Source organism: Condylura cristata, unplaced genomic scaffold (assembly GCF_000260355.1).
Source record: "Condylura cristata isolate star-nosed mole 26May11 unplaced genomic scaffold, ConCri1.0 scaffold00011, whole genome shotgun sequence".
Taxonomy (NCBI): Eukaryota; Metazoa; Chordata; class Mammalia; order Eulipotyphla; family Talpidae; genus Condylura; species Condylura cristata.
This window is the reverse complement of record NW_004567112.1, coordinates 46448161-46470791: the sequence shown is the minus strand read 5'-3', so window position 1 is coordinate 46470791 and position 22631 is coordinate 46448161. Positions and strand designations below refer to the sequence as shown.

At 38.8% G+C, this 22631-nt stretch overlaps 1 protein-coding gene across 1 annotated transcript in view; it reads right to left on the bottom strand.

Annotated features, from left to right (window-relative positions):
- The window catches only part of SLC16A9 (solute carrier family 16, member 9), a 51526-nt gene extending 44803 nt beyond the window's left edge, over window positions 1-6723 (bottom strand). Inside the window, exon 1 of the mRNA XM_004680873.2 lies at window positions 6352-6723. The gene's annotated coding sequence lies outside the window, so the exon portion shown is untranslated. The remainder of the gene's footprint in view (window positions 1-6351) is intronic.
- Window positions 6724-22631: the final 15908 nt, after the last annotated feature.

Genomic DNA, 22631 nt, shown 5'->3' with positions numbered 1-22631 from the left:
AACTATTCAAATCAGTATGTATGCAGAGTCAGGATTAATCAGTCCATTCTCTATGCTGCCAAACTATGTTGCTTAGACCTCTCTTTCTTATTTCACTCTGTGCCCACTATAACTAGACATTCACTTGTCTTTCTCTTCACTACACTGAAAATTCCTTGGATCACGGATAATTCTATGTTCTTTATGTTCTTTTCACCTCTCTGCATATAGTAGGTAGTCAATAAATAATTGTTGAATTTAATAGAAAGGAACATAAAGGTCTAGTTTGGGAAGGAAGGCATATGTCTAGAGCAGTGTTGTTCAAAATCTGGATTATGTCACAGGTCATGAAAGCCTGGCAGATCGTGAGCAGCTTTTTTTTTTTTTTTAATGGAAATTTAAACTAGGGTAAAATAGATGAGAATTAAAATATAAGAACACTTCCTACACGGTAGTAAAGGTTAAGTACTATTTTGAGAAACTCTGCTTCAATGTTTACACATATGCCGGATCATGCTGTAAACTACAACTTACTCTGAGTCACATCCATAAACAATGCATGGCCCTCAATCTAGAACTTACACACTAGCAGTGACTTCTCCTGGGCACAGATCTGAGGCTCTACTATCAGCTGTGTGACTTTAGGTCACTTAACAGCCTTCTCAGTTTCTTCATCATATAAAATAGGAATAGTAAAACCTCCTTCCTCAGGCTTTTTACCAGAAACAGAGGAAATAATCCCTAGGAAGCACTTAGTGTGATGCTTGGCATAAAGTAGATGTAGACATCGTTACTGTTGCATCTTTTAAATGTTTTCTTTTAAAAACTTGAAAGAGTAAGCTCCCTGCCTCCACTTTCTCATCTCTTCCAATGATCTCTGATGTGCATGAATCCAAACCCAGCAACAAAGGTGTCACTATGGTGTCTCGATACCTCCTCTGCACTGAGTCAGTACACCCTGTCTTGACCCGGTTTACCTCTCTTCTTTGTTTCTTTGTTGTTTAAAAATTATAAATAAACATTTAAAAGATGGTTTTATAAATCCATATTTTGTCCACATGATGTTAGGTATATAGGCCTTTAAATACCCAGCTAATAATCTGATCTGAATGTCCAAACCCCCAACTACAGTTCCTGAGAGGATGACCCACAAATCTGTGCTCCGAAGTCACTGTAACAATTCAACACTCAAGCCCACCCTTTCCCTACCCTGTGCCTTTGTCTCTTCAGACCCTACCAGCTGCCAAAAGTGACTCTAATGCCTTTCTCCAACTTGCCTACTAACAAACTCTTACTTTCACCCTTGAAACTCACCAAGACTTAGTCATTCCACCTCTCATGTTTCATACCAATTTCAGAAACCTTGCTATTATAACATTTATCACAATCTACTATCACTAGTCAAAGTATCTAATGTACATGCCAATCATGTATCACTAGCACAAAGAATGGTACTTGGCACATAATAAAACTCAACAAATCTTAACAAAATGAATGAATGAATAAATGCATAGAAAACCTACTTACTTAAATATCCTGTCTATTAAAGTGATTAATCAACATCTTTCACTTAACAAAATTAACTGAGTCACTTAGAGGTTATTGAAGAGAGAAGATGAGGCCCTACCTCCAAGAGCTTAGAGCCAGCTTTCACTGAATCTTAATGATTAGCCACTACTACTAATGAACCAACAACACTTTACTAGGATAAAATGAAGAAATTGATTTTTTCTTCATTTTATCAATATAACACAAAATGGTATAGCTTGAGTAACCAGATAATTGCCTCATCCTTTTAGATTTGGTTTTAAATGTTAAACATTTAGTACTGGTTAACATACTCTCTTCTATGCAAAGGAGACTTGACTTGTCATTGGAGCCAGGACAAGAACAAACTGTGGCTCAGAACTGTATTCAGAGCCTTGTTTGTCCTCTTGCAGTTAGCTCAATCACAATAAGGTGAGTAAATTCTGAACACACTATTCTAGTTTTGTTTACTCAGATTCTTCCTTTCCACAGTCAGGATCTGCTCAGAACTTTTCATTTAGAGTCAGGCTTACTCAATAAAATAACTCACCAATATAAAGTGGTAATTACATCAGTCAGTCAAATTCTAGCTACCCAGCTTTAAATAAGTATACTAAAGAATTTCAGGGTCTCCCTGGTGGCTCTGGGGTTAACATCTCAGCACTATCAAGTTATAGGCAGCCACTGCTGCACAATGAGGTCTATCCCTGGCCAGGAAACTGATCCACAAAGCACAGCAGACCTCTACTGTCTCTGCCCTCAGCAGTATATTTCCGTAGATCTGCCTGTTCTGTTCCACTCTCCATCTCTGATGAATCCTTGCCCCCACCCACACCTCTGACCTACATCCCAGTTCTTGTATGCATAAATAAATAAAAATAAATATTTAAAAAATGAATTTCATGGCATAATTCTCTAAGGAATCAGAGTTATTCAAAATAATTTAGGATTGGAATTATACATAATCCATTACTTTTGCTTTAATTATATTGCTTGGATCCATATAAAGATGCTTAAAAAAAAATAGACCTACAAAGCTGTGTTACATCTCACAAAAGCCAAAACTTAACTTATTCAACTACCTGCAATTCAAGGACATCTCCAGAAAACTCTATGTTTAGAAAGGAAAGCAGGCTATATGGGGAAATCTTGCCAAGTGAAAATGATAAAGATTTCTTTGTCTTATACCATAAGTCAGATATACACCTTGTCCAAATGGAAACCAAGGATCAATTTTCTAGCTCATTATTATCACACTTTGGGGTGAGAAGGAAGAGCAGGAAGGAAAATGTTTATCGAAATAGCACAGGGTCCCTGAATTAAACCACACTAATTGTCCCTGAAAGGGATAATTAACACAGTAATTAACTGCTGAGGCCTCTAAATTTTATCAATAGCAGGGTTATGTAAAAAGGACAATGTTTGACCTTAAAGATCTTATAGATTTATAATAGTCCAGCACTTGCCAAAGAGCTCGTCCAAAGATATTATAATTTAAAGATGGTGAGCACTGGAATGAATATGGTTTAGCAGCAGGTTAGAGATAAGAAAATTGAGTCTGGATCATGTAAGTCTGAAGCCTGAAGGAACCTTGGAAATCATCTAACAAAGTGGCAATATTCAAGCCAAATCTGATCTCTTGGTTTCCAAAAGTTTTTTGTTTTTGACCCACCCAGCTGTTTCCCAGCAATTTTTAAATGAATTGCCATTCTTATAAAACTGGGAAATTTTACATAATAATTAGAATTTCTGAATTCTCCTGAAAATCAGAGGATTTGGCAATGCAGGGCCTTCATTGTTATGTAATAATTAGCTGCAACTGAGTAACATTGGCCCTCATTGAATGGGCACATTTTCTCCACTGGCCTAAATAGTATTTTGGTGAAGAAATCTGTGATGATGCTATTTAAACTGGCATATTCTTTTGCTTAGTGTGTGCTTTGTATAATTTTTAGGCGATTATGTAGAATTCACTGTTGTCTGAATACACACTTTAGTATATCATGTACAAATCAGTACATTTGCTATGTCACTTTCAGAATTTAAAAAATCAAGACTCAGCAGTAGCTCTCCTGCCAGCCTGTGACTCTGCAGCTATTTCTCTTCACCAATCTCTCTTTGCAAAACAGCTAGGCAGCTCCTCCCAAGGCTGCCCACCTGTGACTGTGTAGCCTTCTCATTTAACAAGCCCCTCCAGTTTAGGGGCAGCTCTTTTTGCTTGCTGTATGCTTGCATCCCTTACTTCCTTCCCTTCCCTTTTTATAATAAACTTGTCCTGTTAAATATATCTATAAATCAGGACTTGTGGCAACATATATGTGATGCTGAAATGAATAAAGATCCGGTGCATCTGGCAGATTTATGGGGAGTAAATCTGTACATACAAGAAAAAGGGTTCTATTCTACACACAGTTTCATGTATCCACTGAGGGGAGTGTCTTGGAATGTTTCTGCCTCAAGATGGGGAGAACTACTGCATTTGAAAGTTGTTAAGAAAGAGTTTATCTCAAAAGCTTTTATCATCAAAAATAAAATTTATAGCTATAGGTATATATTTATAGTGGCAGATAGTAACCACATTTATTGTGGTAATAATTTTTCATGGTTTGTTGCATTCTCCAAAATCTAGCCCAATTCTACCTCCCAGTCTTACACTCTTAAAATTATAGAAACCAGTCAGTCCAAACTGACCTGCTTCCTCTGAATAAACCTGACAACCATACTTCTGTGCTATCCCCTGGAACCATGAAGGAAATCCTCTTCTTTTAAGTGCTATTTCAAATGCTACAGCCTCTACAAAGCTTTTCTCGGTTCTTAACTTTGGATCAACTTTTACTTTTCTCTGCCAATTAATTGCACACAATGGATGTTGCTACCATGATTCCATTTATATTATCTTATGTTGTAGATATTTGTAAATATGCCTGTCTTTCCCACCAGACTAAACTCTCTCAAGGTGGGAACCATATGTTTCTCCCTTGAAGTCAGTATTAAGCTTAGTTCAATATCATTATTTACAGGAGCTACAAAAACACTCCCAAAGAGAAGACCAGATAGATCAAACTATACACATTGTTTTAATCTTTAAATAAAATTGGTATCACTAGGTGACATTTTCTTAGAAAGCTGTAGTTAGACAAACAAGACTCTTTTCCTCCTTCCCACTGGCCTTCTACACCTATTTTCATTTCATGGGATTAAGTTCAAGAGATATCTCACTTTAGAAACAGACTTAAAATTTTGGAAGTTTAAATGGGTAAGGAAGTAAAACTTGAAAAGTCAAAAGTCAGAAAAGATTTCTAGGGCCCTGATTTCCTGCCTATGACTCTGATTCTTCCCTATATTCATCCTAAAGATATGAAAGGTTCCTGCTCCCCCACTCAGGTACAGAGAAGGGAAGAACCAGAAAAGGATATTCTTAGGCAGTCAGTGGTACTAAAAGTATGAGTTATTGCAAAATTGCAAGTTAAACTTTAGAGATTAAATTACTTTATTATGTAATTACTATTTCCCTGGGCTAAAAAAAAAAAAAAAAAAACCTCTGGCAATGATATGGATACCAGTCCTACTGTCTGTATCACATAATTTCTAAAGCTATACTAGCTTAATGCATAATCTCTACCTTCATTTTAGAATCCTCTCTAGTGTCTTCTTCTCTGTCTTAACCAGCCAGCATTTTTTTATAGAAAAAAAAACAACCCCAAATTAAGGAACTATTAAGACATACCAAATAAAGGGAAGTCCCTGGAACAAAGTAAAAATCCTGCTTTGGGGGTGAGGAATCTATCTGCAATTATGAAGTAATCAAGAGTTTGAAAAATTACAGTCAACTATCTGTAAACCAGGAAACAGTACAAAGTTTGCCATATTAAATAACCGCCCATATAAATAATAAAGTGATATATTTAGTGTAAATCCTGTTTAAATGGAGTGGATTGACCTGCACTAGAGAGGCCTGGCATCCCGAGAAAACACTGATTTGTTTTTGATGACCGAGTGTTTTATGGGTTATGAGCTCTCTCAAAGGCTGTGCACGCAGATGAAGCCAGACTAGGTGAACAGAGAGAGCTAAGGATAAAGTGGTAAGTACCAAATCCTCCTAAGTTCCCGCACAGCGTCCAGGCCGCCGCGGTGACGGTGCCTTGCACCACAGTCTTGGGAGCTGGGCTGAGGCGTTCGCCCGGCACTTGACCAGATGGTGCTGAACTTGGCGTGGCTTTGCAGAATCTGCCTGCTTCAGGTGCGGCTTTTCTCCTAGTCCAGGAGCACCACCTGCGCCCTAACTCTCCCGGGGCGTGCACCAACTCCCCACCAGGCTACGTGGAGATTAGTACCTCTGGAGAACAGGGGCCCACCTTGATAGCATCCCTCTCCACCCCCCAAACCCCCCTCACACACACACAATACTGCTCTGCCACACTAGTAGCCCCACAACTGTCTCAGGGCAGAACTCCACCCAGAGCCTCTCCTGGGGTGCACTGTCCACCCTCCTCCAGGACCCGCTAAGTCAGCTTTCTCGCGCGCGCGCTCTCTACCTCACCTCCAAACCCTCCCCACCCCAACTCCGTGCAAAATGCAATTCTCAGACTCCCTGGGAAACTTGCCTACAGCGGAGAAGCACCCCATCAAAAATGAGGTGTCGACGAGTGGGCACCGGCGCACCAAGGGCACTCAGCTTCCTGCACACACATAAAACAAGAAACCGGTTCCAAGAAGCTCGGCCACTGGTGACAGCCGCCGCCACCTCCTGTTCAGACTCTGAGGAGTTACTTCTGGCTTCCAGGAGGTTAGACGGCGCTGGTGGCGCCCACCCTTGAGACCCGCACCGCGAGCTCCAACCTTTACCTGAGTTGCCGGCCTCGGCGATGGGCTCCGGGGCGCGGCACAGGGCGCAGAGCCCCGGGCTGGCCGGGCGGGTGGTGCGGTGGGGACCGCGGCCCGGCCCGGCTGGCGGCTATTTATCCCGGGCCCGGCCCTTGCCGGAGTATTGGGCAATCGGTCCCGCTATGTGCTGCCCCAGGAGCCGTCGCCCTCTGCCCCCGCCGTGCCCCGCGGCGGTGGCGGCCACATGGAGGGAGGGAGCCGGCCGGCCCCCTGCTCTAGACTCCACCTTCTCTCTCTCCTCCTCCACCCTGGGAAGTTATTCCCACTGTTTTTCCCCGGTCTCTCCTCTTTACGGGGCACTCCGGCCAGTCTGAACCGGTTGTGACTGCGCGGGTGGCTGGGCCGGGGCGGGGGGGTTGGGGAGAAGGTGGAGAGGAGATGGAGGCGGAAAATGGGCGGTAGGGGCGCTGCGCCTTCTCTAGAAGCTCCGGGCCGGGCCGGGCCAGACCCAGCCAGCCGTAGGGAGCGCACTGCTGGAGCCCCAGCCTCGGCGAGTCCCGGAGCCACCGAGGCCGCTGGGGAGTTGGGCGCCGCCCGCCAGGCGCTCTCTCGGTGCGCACCGGAGCGAGTCCCGCTGCCCCGCTGCACCCCAGCGGCCCCCAGAGAGCTGCGCGAAGGACCTTGCACTTTTCGGGAGAGCAGGGGTCTAAATAAGAAGGCGAGTCGCCCCTGGTCTCCCAGGCTCCTGGGGTGCCTTTCTGGCTGGAGCTGTGTACCATCTGGCAGAGATCCCGGAGAAACAGGCACCAGAACTTTGTGCAGTCGGCGCTCCTGGGCTGTGAGGAGTGAGGATGCCAAGTGCTGTCCTTTGTGACCGCAACCGGGAACGGAGGGGGCCCTCTCTGTACACATAGGATGGTCAGGGAAAGAGGCTGCATCTAAGCCAGTTCATTCTGTCGGACAGGTGGGCGGTACTAACTGTACACTGCTGTCTTGGAATCTAAGACAATGAACGTGAGAGCTGAAGTGCATGGGTAGTTATCAACACAAAGTCATGGCAGCAGACTGGAGAGAGCCCAGATGGCCAATAACTGGCTTAACGCTGAAACCTCCTGAAGTGCCATGTCCTTTTTGAGTTTCTGTGTGTATGCATATTTTCGGAAAGGGCCATCATATTGTAACAGGGTGGTCCCTAGGAAAAGGGGAAGTTCCAGGTTCCCTGCCCCATCCAGAAGGGTGGAGCTGAGCAGAGAAAAAGGAGAGAAGAGAAGGAATGAGGAGGGGGGAGAAGAAAAGAAGGAAGCAGGATGGAGAAACAAAAGGAGACCCGAGGAAGCCACATGGAGCAGCAAGCATGTGATGAAGAAACCGTGCTTGTTTTCTGACCCTGGACTGGTTAAGGCAGATGTGGGTGAGAGTCCTGTAGGGAGGTGACTATGGCAGTGTTTATATTGATTTTGATTTTGCTCTTTTCCTCCCAGATTTGTCTGGCCATTTCTGACCCTTTTCCATGGGTCCTGGTCAGAAGGTGCTTCAGTCTTGTGGCAGGCTTTCAGGTCTTGCTTTGGGCCAATCGCTTTTAGGTTTACTTATGCCCACGAGGGGATGGGTAACTTCAGGTGTTTGATTGAGAAGTTACATTCTTTGTGTTCCGTATTGTATATTTACTGTATTAAAGTCCTTTTCATTAAAGTTTTATATGTTTTGTCTTGACACAGCGGATGGCAGAAACCATTTAGAGCAGGCGGTTTGGGGTTCAGTGGTGCTTTCTCTCCCTGTCCTATAACAATATTAGCTTCTCAAAGGACCACTTACCACCAGGACTAGAAGCACTTTTATGCACTGAATGCCTCTGGTCCCAACCAAAATAAAGACCCTAAATTTGCAAAGGGCTGACTTTTGAAGACAAGATTAAGTTACCTAACTTTCTGAACCTTGATTTACACATCTGCAAAATGAGAATGGAAATTCCAGGAATCTTGCCTCCATCAATCAATGTGAAAAGAGAGTAAAAACATATACAATACCTAGAACTCGACCATACATGTATTACAGAAGTCATGCAAGTCATCATCATTATGTCCCATCTATTCTTACCAAATATATTGACTTTCAGGTTATAGGGAAGCGAATGGTCAGTGCTGTTGAAAATCATTTTTTGTTTTACTCTAAAGTAGAGAAAATTGGTGTATGAGGGGCTAAGAAATAATAAGAAAGAGGAAGATGATTCCAGAAAAATGGAGAACTGATGTTAATAATGCTGTCAACACCATTAAACATTTATTTCTGAGAAGAGATGAGATATAATAGGGGCTTTTCATCCTATTCTCATTTTGACCTGGTTTGTGGTTTTATTCTAGTGTGTTCACTTTATAACAATATACTTACCTCTATACTGATAATTGTACACTTTTCACTATATATTTTAATAAAGGACATTTTTAGAAAGCTTTTTCTTTAATTTAAATATCTCCTAGCCACAAGAGCACATATCTTCATGTTTGGTTGAGCCAATCAATGTATGTAAAATTATATTTGGGAGAAAATGATATACTGCTTGAAATATATTTCCATGTCCACCAACTAGCTTCTGAAATTGCCATGTCTTTGATCTCATTTCCACCAAGTTTTTCCAGATTTATATTAGAGAGTATGTAATCAACACTCCCATATCAACTTAGGCTAGTTTTGTAACAGGGTGGTCCCCAGGAAAATGGGAAGTTCCAGATTCCCTGCCCCACCCAAAAGGAGGGTGGAACTGAGCAGAGAAAAGAGAAGAGAAGGAATCTGAGAAAAAGGAAGCAGAATGGAAAGCCAGAAGGAGACCTGAGGAAGCCACATGGAGCAGCAAGCATGTGATGAAGAAACCTTGCTTGTTTCCTGACCCTGGACTGGTTAAGGCAGATGTGGGTGAGAGACCCATGGGGAGGTTGACTATGGCAGTGTTTATATTGATTTTGATTTTGCTCTTTTCCTCCCAGACATGTCTGGCTATTTCTGACCCTTTTGTATGGGTCCTGGTCAGAAGGTGCTTTAGTCTTGTGGTGGGCTTTCAGGACTTGCTTTGAACCAATCCCTTTTGGACTGACTTTTGCCCACCTAAACTTCAGGTGTTTGATTTAGAAATTATATTCTTTGTCTTCTGTACTGTATACTCACTGTGTTAAAGTTCCTTTTCATTAAAGTCTTATATGTTTTGTCTTGACGTGGCAGATGGCAGAACCTACTTAGAGCACACAGGTTTGGGGTTCAGTGGTGCCCCTCTTTCTCCCTGGCCTGTAACAGATTGTACCTACCAGCTAAGAACTGAAAAATGAGCTTGCAACACACATCCTATTCCCAGCTTTAGCGTAAGACCATATGGCTATGGAGCCAAAAACTCAAATGGCTATGGGACCAGGCTGGATGAAGTGTGCAGAAGGCAGCACAAAGCCTTAGGGAGCCTCAAACAGCAGGAGTGAAGCTGAGGGAATTGTTTCCAGACTGGAATGTGAAAATTGCTGCCACCCCCTTGTGAAGGTTGTGAAGGTTCATTGTTCAGTCACACCTCAGCAGAACATTTAGACATGCAAAAGAACTCAGAAACCTAGTCTAAACTGGATGCTTTACCTAGGAATGGAATTTGACCCAGAGAAGCCAGGATGTGCTCCAGATCACCCCTCCAACTCTGGAGGGAAGGTTGGCAGAGACAAGACTTAAAACACCTCCCTACCTCCCAGAGTTTTTATCCCCGGTGACATGCCTGTGTGCTTGTAAGATGGGAGGGCCAGATAAATTTGATATCACTGACTTAACAGTTTTCTGCAACCCCTGCCCTTCATTCTTTCTTGGACCCAGAGGTTGATGTACTTTCAACAAGATGGAGAAAAAAATAAAAAGCTGGCTTTAAATGGGCCTTTCTTGGGATGAAATCTAAGACAATGCATTCAAGGAAAAACTGATATGCTGGTGACACCTTTTATCTTATATTGTTGTCATGGAACTTCTACTTATAAGTTAGTGGTTTGTGAAATATTTTGTTTTCCCTCAGACCATCTGCATCCTCAATATTTTAGAGGATAAGACAGAAAAATTAACTTAAAATTGTTCTTTAGTACTCATGCCAACAAGGAAGCAGAAATATGGGGGCCAGTGGAAGACTGGACATCTGGGAGAGGGTGCAACATTGTTTGAGCACCTAAGTAAGAGGGTCCAGTCCTTCCTTCCTGATTTCTTCCATCCAGGGCAGGTCTCCTTTCTTTTGTCCCCCTTCCCCCACTTTTCCCACCCCCATTATGAATGACAGCATAGCTACAAAGACACTGCACCTTGGGGAAAAAAGTTAAGAGATTTTAATTTAGAGTTAACTCAGAGATCGAACAATCATTGCATTAACTACTCTTCATTCTCTCATTATCTAGCTGATAAAAGACCAGAAAAATAATAGAAGTAGGGTCCTCCCTGGTCTCACAGCGGGTTAAAAAGGACAGCATTGAGAATCTAAAGCCGCTTCTGCATGAGTTCGATTTTCGCCTGCCCCGGAAGTGACCACATGGCATGGGAGACCTCTCCTGACCTGCACGCTGCTCCCCTCAGCAGTGTACTTCGTGAATCTGCCTGTTCTGCTCCCCACTCTGTCTCTGGTGAAGCCTCTCACCGCCCCTGAGCCTCTGGCCTGTACCCCAGTTCTGTATGCACAAATAAATAAATCTTAAAAATAATAATAATAATAGAAGTAAATAAATCCTTCCCTTTTATATTTGTAGAGCTTTTATTTTAAAGCACATGCTTCCAAATGTTAAAAATGACATTAAAGACATATTTTTACTTGCAAGTCTCTAGAATATTGTTTAATCTTTTTCATGCCCTTACTTCATTCTTACTATCTGACTCAAGTGATTTTTAATCTTAGGGTAAAGAGGGAAAGGGAAAAATGTTTTTCTTTGCATGCCTAGGAATTACCAAGGACTAGGCTGTTTCAATTATCCCTCAAAGCAATCTCATGTATTTAAGTCTTATTATCTCCAGTTCATAGATGGGGAAACTAAAGTTCAATGAGCTTAAGTTACTGTGCTGAGTCACTCAACCAGTAAGTGGTACAATAGGATTCAGACCCAGGTATGACAGATTTCTCAGTCTTGTTCTTCCTATCCCATCTTAAAGTGATTCAAAGCTAGTAAAAGTTTGCACTAAGGACTGATTTATATTATCTAACATATAGAACTATCAGATATATTAAGTCATCTAAGTCTCATAGTGCCCCTAAAAAGAAGTTGCTATTATTATCAGTCATGTTTTGCTGCCCATAAAAATGGGTTAGAAAGCATTTAAACAATTTTCCACCAGTCTCACAGCTAAGAGAGTATATAGACTGGGATTCAAATCCATGCTACAGAGAAGCAAGCTCTGAACCACCATTCTATATTCTCATGAAAGTGGAAATCAGAAACATAAACTTACAAGGAACGTGTTGTGTCTTTCTGTGTGTGTGTTTATGTGTATATAAATGGAGTATGCACTTTTCACTTCACATGTTTCTGACATTGCATGGTTTCAAGGGTATAGCAAAACTATTCTATAGGTTCATATGCAATTTCCAAAATATCAAATATATCTGCATGTGTAGGCCTCGTGACATCTGTAATGTGTTATTGCTTATTTATATAATTTGTATAATGAAACTATAAATTTTCTAAGAGCAAAGGTCCAGTACCTCCCAGGAACAGGGGCTGGGCTATTCATCCCTTATCCATAGAGCACTGTGTTGACAGCATATTAAAATTTTGCCCAATGAGCATTTTTGTTGAATAAATGAATGAATGAATGTACAGGCTGTCAGGAACTGTTTTTGCTGCAAAAGATCACTGAAATTTCTCACTTGTCTTATTCTGCAAGTTCTATTCTAAATTATTAAGTATTATCTCATTTATTTCCATAGTATAAGTACTACTTCCTACCCAGTTCATCATAAGGAGCCAAGGCTTCATTAGGTTAAGTGGGCTACCCAAAGTCAGAATGCATCAAAGTGTAGACCCAGGAGTTAAGCTCACACAAGGTCCATACTCACAAGACTAGTTTCTATGAACTCTTATGGGGTTTGTTCATTGATTTGTTCCAGAGCCAACATAGTGCTTGGAATATAGTAGAGTTTTCTTAAGTGTATATAAGGAAGGAAGGAGAGAAGTTCCCTCATTTGTTAGAACAATTTGAGGTCAGTTCCCACATTTTAATGTAAAATGGGATCTATATTTTAAGTGTAAAACTACTTTCATTATATAAATGGACAATAACTACTTTAAATAAATTGACTGTAACTACTTTATATTTAAAGGATCATATATTTTATAACTTCAGTTTGTATGAACTATGAGATCACCAGAAAAGGATTTACTCTCATAAGCTGCAATTTCAAATGAACCAATGTATCCAATTTCTTCTTGTGAAAATACAGATGGAATAGATACACATTAGTTTAAAATAAACATAAGTCATTTTATGAAAGAGTGCCAGTATTTTTAATATGCTTTGATTAAGTATTCTACTTGTGTGTATTACATAACCAAATTTCAGACAGCTCCAAATAATATTTTCATTCAAAATATAGTTTTAGTCTTCTCTTCTTCATTATATAATATAGTATATTATTTCTACTCTGTGTACAAGGTCTATACAGCCCAACAATTGTGGACTGTTCAAATTCTTTGCCCCATGTTATCAGCAAGTAGATATTTTTTATTTAGAAAAAATTACCACTTGCAATCTATTTGACACCCTACAATTTTAGTTTGGTAGATATGATTAGAAGATAGTAACTAACCCTATCTATCTATCTACCCACACACACACACACATACACATATATATTTATGCCTTTAGGAAATGTATAGTCAAGCATGTTCTATAAGAGTTTGAACACAGCCTGAAATCGTTACTAATAGAACCAATCTAATAGGATAGATGAATTAGCTCCCATCCACCCCCCCACCCCCAGACTGTACTCACATAGAAAGTTACACTCATTTCTATACCTACCACCCACTGTTTTTGGAGAGCTTCTTAAACTTTTCCATCAAAGTACTTGGGGGTTATTACAAACTAGAAGCAAAACAACCAGCTATAGAGGACTTCTACTTTTTTAAAGATGCATTTGAATCTTTCCTAGTGAAACTCAATACTCATGTGTTTTAGCATAATAATACTTAATAATAACTTCTTAAATATTTAATATATTTCATATTAATAATTTCATGTAGTAATAATAGCTGGCATCTTAAAGCAATTAACATGCACAATGTCAAGTTCCAGGCAGGAAAACAAAATTTATCTCAGATAATCAAGGGAAAGAATCCTTAGGAAAAAATATTTATAGCAATGTGGTTGTGATTATGTTAAAATCATAAGCAAGAGATACCAAAATACTCTTTTGCAACTGGAAAAGGCACACAATTCTCTCACCATACTCAAGGCTCCTGATTTGTAGTTTGATAATAAGATCATATTCAGTGAACAGATGCAATAGAAACAAAAAATAGCAAGACTACCTGACACAAGTTCAGTGAATGGTGACGCCTAGGAAATTAAATGCTGAAGTCTCACTGAAAATAGATTTGTCTTAACCAAAAGAAACACAGTTGATTGTTAGGTGAAAGAGAACTTAGACATAAGGGGCAAGACTTCCTGGCAGCAATAGGTAAACATCAATTAAACCCCAGATATACAGTCAGTTCGCTGAGTCCTGCCAACAATCCTATTATCCTCAATCAAACCCATCATTCTTTTAGAGAAAATCATTACATTTCTAAATCTAGAGTGGTATGACCCACAGAACAAATACTCAGATTGATCACAAAAATTCTGGCATCCACCAAGTGAAGTTTCCATTAACTAGCAAGACTATGTACAATAATAACCTCGTACATTTACTTTGATTTAACCTGGTCCTACAGTCATCCTTAAAGGTTTCTTTTGGGCGTTTTAACATTCCCAGAATTCTTTGTGCTTAGATTGTATCTCTTAGCCACATGGTCATGAATGCTTCTTTGAACAACTGAATTTGTGGTTTTTGTTTGTGCGTGCGAGTGTGTGTTTGTGTGTGTATTACAATGTTGTTCAGTCTCCTCTCAGATGCAAACCCTATAAAATTACCGCCACCAAGACACCCGGGAACTGTCATAATCTCGTGCGCTCTTCCCTTTCCTGTTTTGATCCCTCTCCCCTGTTGAATGCCTCAGATTTATAGTTTGTCTGTTAATTTTGTTTTTCTTTGTTTTCTTCTTCTGATGTCTTGAATGATTTCCCTATTTAACTGCTGAATTTGAATAAACGTCTTAGAACTAGATTACATCTTGGTGGTTAGCAGGTTCAACTTCACACTCAAAATAGCATCAAGTATAGTAATTTTCAGATGACAAAAACAAACTCCATGAGGTTAAATGATGAGAGGCAGAAATAATATACAATAACAGCATGCATCCTAAAAACAAGGCTACCTATCTGTTTTTCATCTTGATGAGGTTCCTTTACTTCTCTGTGCCTATTTCCTCATCTGTAAAATGGGGGAAGTAATAGCTATCTTTTATGATAGTCATGACAATTCAATGAATTAACTGGGATAAAGTGTTTAAAATAGCTTAACATGTATTAAGTACTATGTGAATGTTTGTTTTCAAATGAGTATACCCAAGAAGTCTACCACAACCAGGGTTCTGACCCTAACTCTCCTACACATAGTTAGAAGAAAATACTATTTATTTAAAATTTCACAATGATTATGAATAATTATAACATCTTTTAAAGATGTCTCATCAAAACCTGTATCTAGGTTTTTAAAATTCATTCAAGAAGAACTTGTGTAGTGATAGGCAAGCATGAGAATTAGTCCAGGAAATTAAGAGTCCCCAGACCGACAAAGTGAAAAATTAACCCATTTAGTATATAAATTTGAGTCAGTCCGCAGGAGTAATATTCATCCACAACACACTGATATTACTACATTGTTTTACCAATTCTACAATGTTTCTCCCCAAAGATATCTGGCCTTACCTTGATGGTCTAATGTACTGAAGGGTTAGGTTATGGCTTAAATGTAATTCTTGGAAAGGTTTTAGTTCAACTTTTCTTTGGCTGGTCAAGATTATTTTTAAACAGATTCTTCAGGCAATAGTATTACAAAACACCAGCAAAAAATCAAGAAATTAACATTATTGTTGGATGGGAAAGGAAATGCCTTAATGGAATTCCTGTCATTCTGACAGCTATAATAAGCAATAAATTCGATTCACTAAGCACAGCTTAAATATTACATTTTATAAGATGTATCCAGAAAATGAATAAAACCAAAACCTCAATATGCAAAGCTCTGTTTATATAAAATGACCTGTAAATAGTACACAGTATTATTCTAATCATACAACATCCAAGTAAAACTAAACAAGTAGAAGAAAATGAGGAAACTATTCAACACCTCACATGTGTCTAGCTTAGAGTAGGTATCCAATAATATTAATTCAATGAATCACATCAGCTTGGATAGTTATTACCTGACTTATGTACTTGAAGGAAATGTGATAAATCTCTTATGTAATTAATTTCTTGACATGAATGGTACATATGGACCCAAAGAATAAGCTTTGAATGCTACATAACATAGAGATTTTAAAAAAGAAGAAAGGCTGTTGTTTTTGTTTATTTGTTTTGCTATAACATTGGTTTGAATATATAATTTGGGAGAATAGGTTCATAGGTCTTTAGATGTATGTTACCATACCATAACTACCACCAAAGCATCCATAATCCTTTACCATAGACCACTGTAGATGAAAGTTTTAAAATTCAAATCAAATTAAAAGGAGTAAATGGTTTCATCTTTAACCTTTATTTCATAATCTACCTATTAAACACTTGAAATCCTGAACATTGTCAGCATGACAAAAATAATTTCCCCTGGAAATCAAGACAAAATATTTTCAAAAGTTAAAGATGTGGTGGGGCATACACTTTGAAAAAATAGTCCTGCTGTTCCTCAGAAGGTTAAAGGCAGAGTTACCCTATGACCCAATAATTCCACAAATAGATGTATACCAAAGAAAAAGGAGAACATATCTCACTATACAAAAACTTGTCCAGGAGTGTTCATAGTAACATTATTCCCAATAGCCAAAAATGGAAATCATGCAAATGTTCATCAATTCGTGGGTGCAAAAGTATAATAAAATGTAGTCTGTCCACACAGTGGAATATTATTCAGTCATGAAAAAACAGATACTAAAGGCTACAGTACATCTGTATGTTAATAAACACATTTCCATACAAAACATACATGTGTGTATACATACACACATGTACAGATACATATGTGTAGTAATAAATATATTATATAATTCTATGTGTACCAAATTCCTAGAAACATCAAATATATAGAAACAAAAAGCAGATTAACATTGCCTTTGACTGACAGAGGTGGGAATTTAGGGGGAAGATAAGTTAAAGAAAAATGAGGAGTAACAGCTAATGAATATTAATGTATATGTGGTTCCTTTTCAGGGAGATGAAATTGCTCAAAAATGGATTGTGATAATGGTTACACAACTCCATACCCATACTAATCATTGAGCTGTACACTTTAAATAGATTAATTGTATGGTATGTGTATTTTATCTCAATAAAATCACTATTAAAAAGAACTACAACAGAAACAATTTTAGCACTGCCTATGGCTTCTCAAAACTGTCAAAATAGTTTTGATTCAATTTAACTCAACTTTGATACTTTCTAATTCACCTAGTATAACAATGGCATTGCCTAATACTATAGAAAAGATCAGACATGATCTGGATGGAATAACCATAGACAAATTACAATCCCTAGAAATTCATCTACTTTAAGTGTACAATTCAATGATAATTACAACCATTGTGCAACCATGATCACAATCCACGTTAGAACAATTTCATCAAAGGACACACGGACAACTGGAGATTCTTACATTCTTTCTCTGTAGCTACCATGAGGAAATTTCCCTACCGAACCTGTGTGTAGGACAAATGCCAGAGAAAATATACTAATTTTTATCAAGCCTAAGGAATTAACTCCCCAATTATTCACCAAGTTGTGATCATACTGACTGACTTAGTGTTGTGTTGAGGTCTTTTTAACTACCTCAGGGCATTTGTACCTCCTGTTCTCCACATCCTTAGTCCTTATTCTTCTCCATGTCTCCACCTAGCCAATGCCCTATCCATCAATGTTGACTTCTCAGTAAAGATGTTTTAGATACTTCTAGCTAAAACATTATTTGTATTCATCCACATAAACTCATTGCTCTGTTCTACTTTCTCCACCACTTTTAGCACTATCTGGCATTCTCTTATGTTTGTAAGTCTGTTGTCTGCTTCACCCACCATGCGACATTCCATGACCACAATAGTTCCCTGTACCTATAAAACTACCAGACAGGTAGAACGTGCTTGATAAATATTTAATCAGTAAATTATCTCCATGGTACAAGTCAGGGTACAAACTTTATAAACATCCAAAAGTTCAGTCTATTTACTTTGAAATCACACCTTTTACAGGAGTTGGGGAAGCTGACCCCTCAGAGAACAATAGGTACCCACCTCCCAGCAGAACAGCAAGGGTTCAAACTGGAAACCAGGGGGTCATCAAAGACTTATCATGTTCTCACACTAATCTTCCCTTGCCATGGTCTTATGTCAGATGGCAGACTATGCTTATGGGCCTTTCCTGAGAGCTTATAAATAAGTCTGAGCTCATCACTGACCCCAGAATGGCTCATGTGGCAACTCACTCTCAGCTTGCTCAGTTAGTAGGACTGCACCCAGTGAAGTCAGCAAAGAACTTCCAGAACAACAACCAGCACCTGCGTGTCCAAACACCACACATTTAAGGCCCTCTCTCAAACTTGAACCCTGGTGTCTATAAAAGCATTTCATCCTAATAGTGCCACAGTGTTATGAATTGGCCATTCTAATGAGAAATGATTATCTGACTTATTTCATTCAAGTAAATACTTAAAAGAATCAGTAAGTGCATCATAAACTATAGAGTGCTGGTCTTCAAGCAAGTGGCACACTTACCAGTATACATTTGTGAGCTCTTTGGTCATAAATTCCTCAAAATGGTACTTGATATTTTTCAATTTTTTAAAAGTTCACATTAAAGTGATTTAAGGGGCCTCCCTGGTGGTGCAGGGGTTAAAGGCACAGCACTATCAAGCTACTGCCAGCCTCTACAGCATGAGTTGGAGGCGTGGCCAGCCAGGGAACTGATCCACATGGCACAGCAGACCACTCCTGTCTCACCCATTGCTCTCCTCAGCAATTTTTTAAAATTTCAGTCTGTCTGCCTGTTTTGCTTCCCACTGTTTCTGGTGACTCCTCTAACCTCCTGTACCTCTGGCCTGCACCCCAGTTATTGTATGCATAAATAAATATATCTCTAAATAAATTAATTAAATAATTCCAAGTTTATATTGAATGCAAAACAATGACTCCCTCTTATTAAGTCTAATTTCATATTTGATAAAACAATTCAGTGGGCATTATACATTGGAGAAATCAGTACTATTTTATTATAGACTGCAGTCTTAGAAAAGAGAATGTCATCTGCAAAATGAACAGCCAACAAATTGCATGTATTTCACACATGTACAATCACATGCTTCAGTGTAGTGCAAAAGTCTTGCCTTTCAAGTGAGGAGTCGGTAAGATAAGTAAGTTCTCCAGCTTGGTAAAAGCAGAATAACTGAATGAATAGGAGAAAAAGTAGGTGGTTTTGAAAGGCAGCTATGCTCACCACCATACAACCAATGCAGTAGGTGGTTTTGAATTGTGAGTGCTGGCTCTCTAGTGTTTAGCTGTGTCATCACTGTGAGGATATGAATTTGGGCATTTTACTTAAATCTTCTGAGTCTGCATCTCTTCATCTGAAAAGCAGAAATACTTCAAAGATTTGTTAATGCGAGTTAATTGTATGCAAAACAATCAGCACAATTCTAAACATTGCATTCATAAATAATAAAGATCCTGGCATGCATTTCTTACTTTCCAAATTCAGAATAATTTCTTCAAAGAACTACAGAATTTGGAGGGACTCAGGGTTACTTGGATTGATAACCAACAGATTTAATGTTGAGCATGTAGATATCTGAGCTCAGACATAGCAGACAATTTATATCTATTAGTGCCAAGTTAAACACCATCCAGTTCAGTTGGAGTTTTGGTTATAAACGTAAGTTCTATAAAACTACTCTGAAAGGTACCCAAGGAAAAATATCTTACTTATGCTATAGCTATTGTTGTCATTTATGAAAATAGTCCTTTTCCAGTTCAGCAGAGGGGGGATCACATGTCCCTTACCTCAAATAGCTGCTTTTTACTTTCTATTTCTGTTTATGACAATGTCTTAGATTTATGTAACTTTTTTCTATAGTGTGTTTTCATGTACATTTCAGTATAGTTTAATATTCACAATATAATTATGTGATATAGAGGAGCAGGCAGTTTTAAGGCCATTTTTTTTTTTTTTTTGGTTTTTGTTGTAATTCTGATAGGAGTGTGAGACCCAGAGAAGGTAGGTAACTTGTCCAGAAGTTCAATAGGTCTAGGGGGAACTAGCATGGCTGTCTAACAAACTCCCAAGAGTTGCTGCTATAGGAATCCTTAGAACATCCTTTACTATACCCCCAACTGCAATCACGCCATAGGGGATGCTTTCATTTCTCCTGCTAAACTATGAGCTCCCTGAGTACAGGAATGGTGTTTTGTTCAATAATTTGACCTAGCTGTCCAGCACCATACTGGGCAAAATGAAGCTGAATCTTTTCCAAGAGTTAAGTAAAAGTGAGTTTTTGAATTACAAAGTCACAACTCTGGAATATTTAATAACCCCAATTACTTATTGGAAAAAGGATGTTTATCATGTATCCTTTGCTACTTTGCGTCACACTATGAAATCTAGTTGTAACTGTCAGGTCCCAAAATTTATGACTAGAGGAAAGGCAGCAGGATTAACATGTTTAGACTTACGCATTTTGCAGATCTGTAACTAGGTTCTTGTAGAATACAATCTCATCCCTGCACCAATGGGATGTGTTAATGGAGGTCCCTCTAAGTGAAAGAAGGAAGTGTAGAACAGGCCAGATGGAAAACAGACTTGCTTATACTGAACTTGAAAGGAGTCACACCCCTTCTGCCTACTTGAGAGTGCTGACTGCAGCAATCCATCATGGATTATAGGCTTTCTATATGCTAGACACTGTGCTAAGCACTTTGTACCAGTCACCTTATTTCATCCCTTCTACGAATGATAGCAGTATTTATTTTATAAGTAAGGAAGCAGAGACATAGGGTCATTAGTGTGTAAGCCAAGATTCGATCCTCAGCAGTCTGACTTCAGAGTTGGCGCTTGTAACCATTGTTCACTGCCTGGAAGCACACAGGGAAAAGAAACAATTATGCAAAGAGATGAACAGCTTTACTCCCTTTTAGCAACCTGATAGAAGTCCAACAAATCCCAAATAGAAAGGATTAGGGAGAAACACATCATATCAACAAGAGGTGACTTTTACATTCAAAAGGAAGGGTCTGACAATTATTGTAGAATAAAATTGGATTGTCTATTATACAGCAAATGATCAGTTTGACTCTATTTGGCTTATGGTTAAATATACAACACTACTAAAAGGTTAAATAACGTTCAGTTAAATAATAAGTCTCAAAGTTCCCAGTTTCCTTTCATACTTCATTAGGTCTCTTAAGAAACTTTCTAATAATGATTGGGCCAAATCTGAAAAGATGGAAAACAACATGGAAGGAATCAGAATTTTGTGAACCATGTGTGTCCCATGTCAAAAGTCAAAACATCTAGAGGACAGAGAGTTTTGTTTTCAAAAAAACTTAAAAGGCAGAAATATATCAGTTATATTTTGATAGTGTCAGAAAATGAACAAATCAAGAAAACAGGGAAAGAGAACACAGTGTCAAATGGAGTATGAATAAAGGGTAGACGTGATCTCTCTTGTTCGCAAGAGATCTGAAACATGAAGTAAGAAAATAAACCAGACAGTATTAAAATACAGCCTTAGAGTCTTAGATAAAGCACTTTGTGAAAAAAAGGTTAAGCTTTAGAGATCAGTTTTAACTACAGGAGGTATGATTATTTACCTTTGAAGGCAACCTGATACTATGGATTATGAAATCCCAAGATCTGATTGGGCCATATCCTAGTTATGGCCTCAAGTTGGCCTAATTCCTCTGAGATTCCATTTGTCCAGCTGTACAATGTAGAAGAACTGGCCCCCTAGGATCCTGAGAAGCTGTATAGTAAATGGCATCCTGTGAGCATTTAGTCCTGAACAGAAAATCAACATAGGATAGGTGATACCCTATTTCTCTCCTTTCTTACATGTTCAGTTTCCCCAAAAGCATCTCTTTTAAGTATTTCTATTCCTAAGCCTGAGTTTTTGTTGGCAGAAATATAGCATTGTCCAGGATTAAGAAAAACCATCTGAAAGGATCATGCTAAGTCAGAAGGAGGAAGACAAATAAGGATGGTCTCAATTATATGTGGAATATAGAAATGTAAAATAAAAAGGGTCAGGCAAAACAAAGCCATATAATAAATTCTTAAACTGCAAATCTGAAGCAAACAAAGAAAGAGGGTGGGAGAGGGGGGTGGGAGAAGGGAAGGGGTCCATGGAACACTGTGCAAGATAGTTGGGACAGGGGTGAAGGACAGCATGTGAAAGTTTACATTTGTAGAGGTTTGAAGCTATAACCCCCAAAGCAGATACAGAGATCCAAACCTACCTACCTCAATTAACATAAGTTGGGGAAAAAAGAAAGAAAACAATCTTGCACACACATGAAATATGTATAAAGAAAATGAGTATAAACTCCTGGTATATCAGATAGAAAAAAATATTGTGTATTAAACTTGATGTGTTAACTATAGAACCATGCAAAATATAACATAGTTCAACAAGTCCTAAAAAGCCAACATCACTTAAAAGTTCATTCACAAATCTTATTCCGTCTACTAAACAGCAACCATGGAAAAATCAAGAAATTTTATGACTTAAAAGTGCAGATTTTGGAAAAAAAATCCCTCATCGATTTATGTGAATGTTTCATAAGCCATAAAAAAACTAAGCACTATACAATGTTGTTTTTATTGCAATCACCTGCTGACTTTTAGAATAAATTGGAGGCATTTGTCATATTAAAATCACTCAACATATTAAACTACAGGTTTTTATTCACCAGAATTCAATTTGAAATTTACATGTAAGGGAAGATAGCTTC